Source organism: Oryctolagus cuniculus, chromosome 17 (assembly GCF_964237555.1).
Source record: "Oryctolagus cuniculus chromosome 17, mOryCun1.1, whole genome shotgun sequence".
Lineage (NCBI taxonomy): Eukaryota > Metazoa > Chordata > Mammalia > Lagomorpha > Leporidae > Oryctolagus > Oryctolagus cuniculus.
The window spans coordinates 26,235,988-26,242,525 of NC_091448.1; positions in this window are offsets into that span (position 1 = coordinate 26,235,988).

The following is a 6,538-nucleotide window of genomic DNA, read 5'->3' on the forward strand; positions in this document are numbered from 1 at the left end:
CAAGAATGCTATGCCTGAGAAAGGAGCTGCCCGGAGCCGGAAGCCCCTTGGTGAGGGTGCGTCTCAGAGCTCTGTTTGCCCGAGGCCCTGGTATTTTCCTAAGATAAATCACCCTCGCAACTGTGCGAATGACTGGATCTCAGCGTGCGAGGCCGGGTCCGTCCGTGCTGGTTAAAGTTGGAGTCTGGGTAACGGATTTTTTTTTTTTTTTTTTTTTTTGACAGGCAGAGTGGACAGTGAGAGAGAGAGACAGAGAGAGAAAGGTCTTCCTTTGCCGTTGGTTCACCCTCCAATGGCCGCCGCTGCAGCCGGGCGCACCGCGCTGATCCGATGGCAGGAGCCAGGATCCAGGTGCTTTTCCTGGTCTCCCATGGGGTGCAGGGCCCAAGCACCTGGGCCACCCTCCACTGCACTCCCTGGCCATAGCAGAGAGCTGGCCTGGAAGAGGGGCAACCGGGACAGAATCCGGCGCCCCGACCGGGACTAGAACCCGGTGTGCCGGCGCCACAAGGTGGAGGATTAGCCTATTGAGCCACGGCGCCGGCCTTGGGTAACGGATTTTTAAATGCAATAAAGTGGGGCTGCGTCGTGCTGTCTACATCCTGAATTTTTTTTTCTTTACAGAAAAAACACTGTGAACATTAATTGGAAGATACTAGAAATACAACTTCGCATTCATAGTTTTGTCTGGTTTTAATTAAGAGGTCTTTATTTTTTAAAAAGATTTAATTATTTTATTTGAAAGGCGGAGTTACAGAGAGGCAGAGGCAGAGAGAGGTCTTCCATCCGCTGGTTCACACCCCAGATGAGATGGCCACAACAGCCAGAGCTGTGCAAATCCAAAGCCAGGAGCCAGGAGCTTCTTCCAGGTCTCCCACGCGGGTGCAGGGGCCAAGGACTTGGGCCATCTTCTACTGCTTTCCCAGGCCACAGCAGAGAGCTGGATTGGAAGTGGAGCAGCTGGGACTCAAACCCACACCCACATGGGATGCGGCATTGCAGGCAGCGGCTTTACCCGCTGTGCCACAGCCCTGGCCCAAACTTTGCTGCCAAAGTTGAGGCACAGCGGGGTAAGCTGCCACCGTCCGTGCTGACATCCCATATGGGCGGCAGTTCTCCTCCCGACTGCTCCGCTTCTGATCCAGCACCCTGCTAATGCCCGTGGGAGAGCAGTAGAGGATGGCCCAAGTGCTTGGGCCCCTGCCACTCATCTAGGAGATTCTGAAGGAGTTCTGGGCTCCTGACTTCAGCCTGGCCCAGTCCTGGCCATTTCAGCCTCTGGGGAGTGAACCAGTGGATAGAAGATCTCTCTCTCTCTCTTTTGTCACTCTTCTTTTCAATTAAATAGATCTTTAATTTAAAAAGTAGAACACAAATGTTAAGAGGAAGATATTTTTTTCTTTCCAAGCCAAACTGTACCTGGCTTTATCAAAGACTCATTTCAGAAGCGGTCGCGGCGCTGCAGGGAGAATGGGGCAGCCCGGTGTTAACAGCCCGCATCCCGCACCGACTCCACATTCCCCTCTCCAACGGGCAGTGGTGCTCTGTGTGGGAGAGCTCACAGCGCGGGTGACAGCTCACACACAGGTGACAGCTCACAGTGTAGGTGACAGCTCACACACAGGTGACAGCTCACAGCGCAGGTGACAGCTCACAGTGTAGGTGACAGCTCACAGCGCGGGTGACAGCTCACACACAGGTGACAGCTCACAGTGTAGGTGACAGCTCACACACAGATGACAGCTCACAGTGCAGGTGACAGCTCACAGTGTAGGTGACAGCTCACACACAGGTGACAGCTCACAGCATATTGTTGAGCCCTGTCTTTCAGGAAGGGAAAGGAAGACAGCAGAATCGGGGGTCCAGGAACCTACTGTGGCCAGGAGGAACCAGGGGTCCGGGATCCACCATGGCCAGGAGCCCACCATGGCCAGGAGGAACCGGGGATCCAGGGTCCCACCATGGCCAGGAGGATCCGGGGGTCTGGGACCCACCATGGCCAGGAGGAAGCGCTGCTCTTGGAACGATGCCGTCTCCCTGCTGTCAATGTGAGGCCCGTGTTGCCTGTCCCTGCCGCTAACACATTTTGGGAGGCAGTAGTGACGGATCGAGTGATTGGGTTCCTGCCACTCCTGGGAGACCTGGAGTTGATTCTGGATCCTGGCTCCAGCCCAGCCAGGCCCAGCCAGGCATTGCAGGCATCTGAGGAGTGCGCCAGCAGAAGGGAGCTCTGGCTCTCTGCACCTCTCTCTCTGCCTCTCGAATCATTGTTTTATTTGAAGGATCAAAGACTTCTGCTCGACCGCAGCTGTGGCCTGGAGTGTGGACTTGGGTCACCACCACGCTGTCCCAGCAGGCACCAGCCACAGCCTAATGAAGGAGCAGACACTGCCCGGGGCCCCGCTGCCTGCCTGAGGCCGCTGGCCTCTGCCTCAACAGGCGTTTCCTTTCCACTGTGGCTTCTTAGCTTCTGCTGGTCGCATGGCCCCTGCTCCTCCTCAACACAGAAACTCCCCCGGCCCATCCTGCCTTCCTTGGAACACTGATCCAGAGCCCTCCCAACCTGTGTCCCCAGACAAAGCCCTTTTACTTCGCTGATTCCTGCGCTTGGGTCTACTGACACCTGCCACAGAGATGCAGGGACTGACCATCAGTCCTGCGGGACAACTTCTTCGTCACCGTCACTTCTCCAAAACCGTGCTCCTCGTTGACTAAGACGCTATAGCGATTGGAGCTCTGAGCCACCTCTGGAGTCGTCCTCAGACCCCTGGAGATAAGAAACATCCACAGGCCGGCGCCGTGGCTCACTAGGCTAATCCTCCGCCTTGCGGCACCCGCACACCGGGTTCTAGTCCGGTCGGGGCGCCGGATTCTGTCCCGGTTGCCCCTCTTCCAGGCCAGCTCTCTGCTGTGGCCAGGGAGGGCAGTGGAGGATGGCCCAAGTCCTTGGGCCCTGCACCCCATGGGAGACCAGGAGAAGCACCTGGCTCCTGCCATTGGATCAGCACGGTGCGCCAGCCACAGCGCGCTGGCCGCGGCAGCCATTGGAGGGTGAACCAACGGCAAAGGAAGACCTTTCTCTCTCTGTCTCTCTCTCTCACTGTCCACTCTGCCTGTCAAAAAAATTAAAAAAAAATAAAAAAAAGAGAAACATCCACAAGCTAAACAAGCCCTTTGCTTTCCTCCTGTCCATCTGTCTCCTGTTACAGGGACGGCAGGACCCAACATGGGCTGAGGCTCCCTTGGCTGCAGGCTAGGGACCGTGCAAAGGGAATCAGGGAAGCGGAGAGGCGGGGTGTGGGCGGGGCGTGGGCGTGCAGAGCTCGGACAGGTTTCGGCCTCCTGACCCCCCCACTCAGGCAAGGGTCCCTCGCAGTTGCGGGCAGTGCCGTCCTCTCTCTCTCAGAGTCCGCCTCGCCTTTTGCTTGCCTTTTGCTTCCTGGGTGTGGGGAGCAACTCGGACTAGACTAAGTTACTGGAATTAAGGCTTATTCTATGCATCTGCTCTCCCACAATATGGCGCTGGGAGAGAAGAAAACAGCTTCTATACAGCTGCCTCCAGTTCAGCCAATAAACTGTAGGACTTGCTCCTGATTGGAGGAGAGCAGCGTGCTCGGCGTGTGGGCAGCCGAGTTGGGATTGGCAGAGGAGGACTATAAAGGAGGAGAGAGACGGCATGCACCAGGAACATCTAGGAGGAACATCTAAGAGGAACATCTAAGGGGAACACCTGTGCAGCCCCCGAGAGAGCCGGCCGGCGGTGTGCCGCTCCCCTGCGGAAGTGGGGAATATGGCAGGGGGAACCGCCCTTCCACGGAGGTGGAAGGGACAGTAGCCAACCTGGGAAGAACCAGCAGCAAACCCGGGGAGGGCCGAGCAGACAAAAGAACAGCGCAGGGTCCTGTGTCGTTCCTCCATGAAGAGGGGGAGCGACACTGGGACAGCCCACACCCAGTGACTGAGGAAGACGGTAGGTTTAAGGGTTGGCCATTTAGACTTAAAATAACTCACTGGAAGGCCAGGAGGCAGAAGTCGGTTGCTACGTAAGCAAGGGAGACGCAGCTGGAAGGGAACTAAAGCTAACCAATCAGAGACTGCCGAGCCACCTCTAGCTGGAGAGTTTAACCAATCAGAAACCACCAACCGACCCCTAACAGCAACCATATCCCACGCATCTTCCTTTCCTTTTCACATCCCGTTTAATCAGAGCTGAGGGCTCCTCTTGCGGCTGTTGAAAACAGCGTTCAAGCAGAAGCCGACCTAAAAACTTCGGGAGCTGACAGCAGGGGGCGGGGCTGGAACAGCAGACCCCAGCTACGGATGGGACAAACACAGAACCTGTTAGTTAAATGGCGCAGCCTTATCTATGGCGCGCTCTACACCCTGGGACACCATCCTAGGCTCTAGTCCCTGCCGCCATGGCTGGAAGCCAGGCGACCCCATGGCCCAACCACCGGTGTCAGCTCCACCCCCATCCTCATGGCATTCGCTGCTCCTACTTCCCTGCCCACCCCCAGGCAAAGTTTTAAGAAGACCTGTTCCTGAACATGTGGCTCTCTCGTTCTCTCTCTCTCTCTTCCCCTCTCTCTCTTTTGAGCTCTCTCCCTTATGCTCTCCTTCTCTTTTCCTTCTTCACCCCTTCCCTCTGGTCTGTCCTGTCTGGTTTCCCCACCAATAAACCCTCTCCCTTCCTCCGGTGTTTGGTGTGTTTTGTGGCGGCCTTACACAACCCCCAGCCCAAACGCCAAGTCTCACATCAAAGGAGCCTCCACTTAAAGCAGCCTCCACACCAACCCTAGAAACCTGTTTGACAACCTCCCCCCCACCCCCCACCCCGCTTTAATGGTTTATTTGTTTATTTGAAAGACAGAGTTACAGAGAGAGAGAGAGAGAGAGAGAGCCTCCATCAGCTGGTTCACCCCACAAGTGACCACAACTGGGCCAGTGCTGGGCCAAGCTGAAACCAAGAGCCTGGAACTCCATCTGGGTCTCCCATGAGGGTGCAGGGGCCAAAGCACTTGGGCCAGTTTCTGCTACCTTCCCAGGCGCATGAGCAGGGAGCGGGACCAGAACTGGTGCTCACATAGGATGCGGGCAGGCAGTGGCTCAACCCATAATCCACAATACTCGGGGCCCCCAAACTCGCCTCTTTTTTTCCCTTTGAAAGTCTTCCTAGTGAGTTGCAAATTGGAAAGAGCATATTTGGGACCAAAGAGGTCCGCCTTCCTCCGAGAGTCGCAGTTTCTTGAATGAACCCGGTTCCTTGCACATCTCCTGAACTGGCTGTCCAGTGCTGAGCAGCCAGGGCCTAATTTTGACCGGTAGCAGAAGCAGGGACTTCCACTTTAACCAATCAAATATTTTTTCTGTCTCGCTCCCACCAGCACCTTAAAAGCGTCTCCCCTCTGCCCCCGTCCAGTGGGGCACTGACCCCTCACCCAGCTTGAATTGCTCAGAGTTTGGTGACACCCGACTCGTGACCATAAATGCTCAAACCTGTTACAGTGCTTCTGTGTCTTAGTTTATCCTTTAACAAGCGTCACCGAGAGACCTCCCACCCAACCTGGACCCTTGCACGATCCCACTCCTTCCCCTCCTCTCCCTCCCAGGGTCCCCCATGCATCTCAGCACCTGCTTCCAGAGAAGCTGCTGTTTCCAGGGCCCATGGAGCCCACGCTGCCTGCTGCTCCTCTCCCTTCCAGTTCGCTGAGGTTCCTGACCCATCCAGAGGACGGACATGGAAGCTGGCTCACTCCCCAAAATGGTCGCAATGGTTGGAGCTGGGCCAGGCCACAGCCAGGAGCCAGGAGCTTCTTCCAGGTCTCCCACATGAGTGGCAGGGGCCCTAGCGCTTGAGCCATCTTCTGCTGCTTTCCCAGGCGCCCTAGCAGGGAGCTGGATCAGAAGTGGAGCAGCTGGGACTTGAACCAGGGCCCATATAGGATACCAGTGCTCAGATGGTGGCACCTGCATTGTCACAGTGCCGGCCTCTCTCCCACACTTCTGAACCAGGGGAGAGGTGGGCAAAGTTAGGCAGGTGGTGATCAAAGTAGCAGCTTTACTATGGTCGCAGCTGGAGGAGAGCGTGGCTTGGATATGCAATGACCACAGGTGTCCTCACGCTGGAGCCCTCAGCCAGGCCCCCGGATCTCCCAGTCTGTGTGTCGCAGGCAGCAGGGAACAAGCAGTTCCCCTCAGCGGAGGGCAGAGGCTGTGGGCGCTACGCCCCACATGGGGTTCCCATGGGTGCCCCACTCTTGAGCAGGAGGTGAGGAACTGTGAGAGCCTGTCTGGCCCCTCAAGAAAGCTCAGAAACGTGGGCATCCAGGGGCTGACGCTGTGGCGCGACAGCTTAAAGCCACGGCCTGCAGCACCAGCATCCCAGAAGGGTAGTGGTTTGGATCCTGGCTGTTCCACTTCCAATCCAGCTCTCTGCTGTGGCCTGGGAAAGCAGTGGAAGATGGCCCAAGTCCTTGGGCCCCTGCACCTGCGTGGGAGACCTGGAGGAAGCTCCTGGGTCCTGGCTTTGGATCGGCCC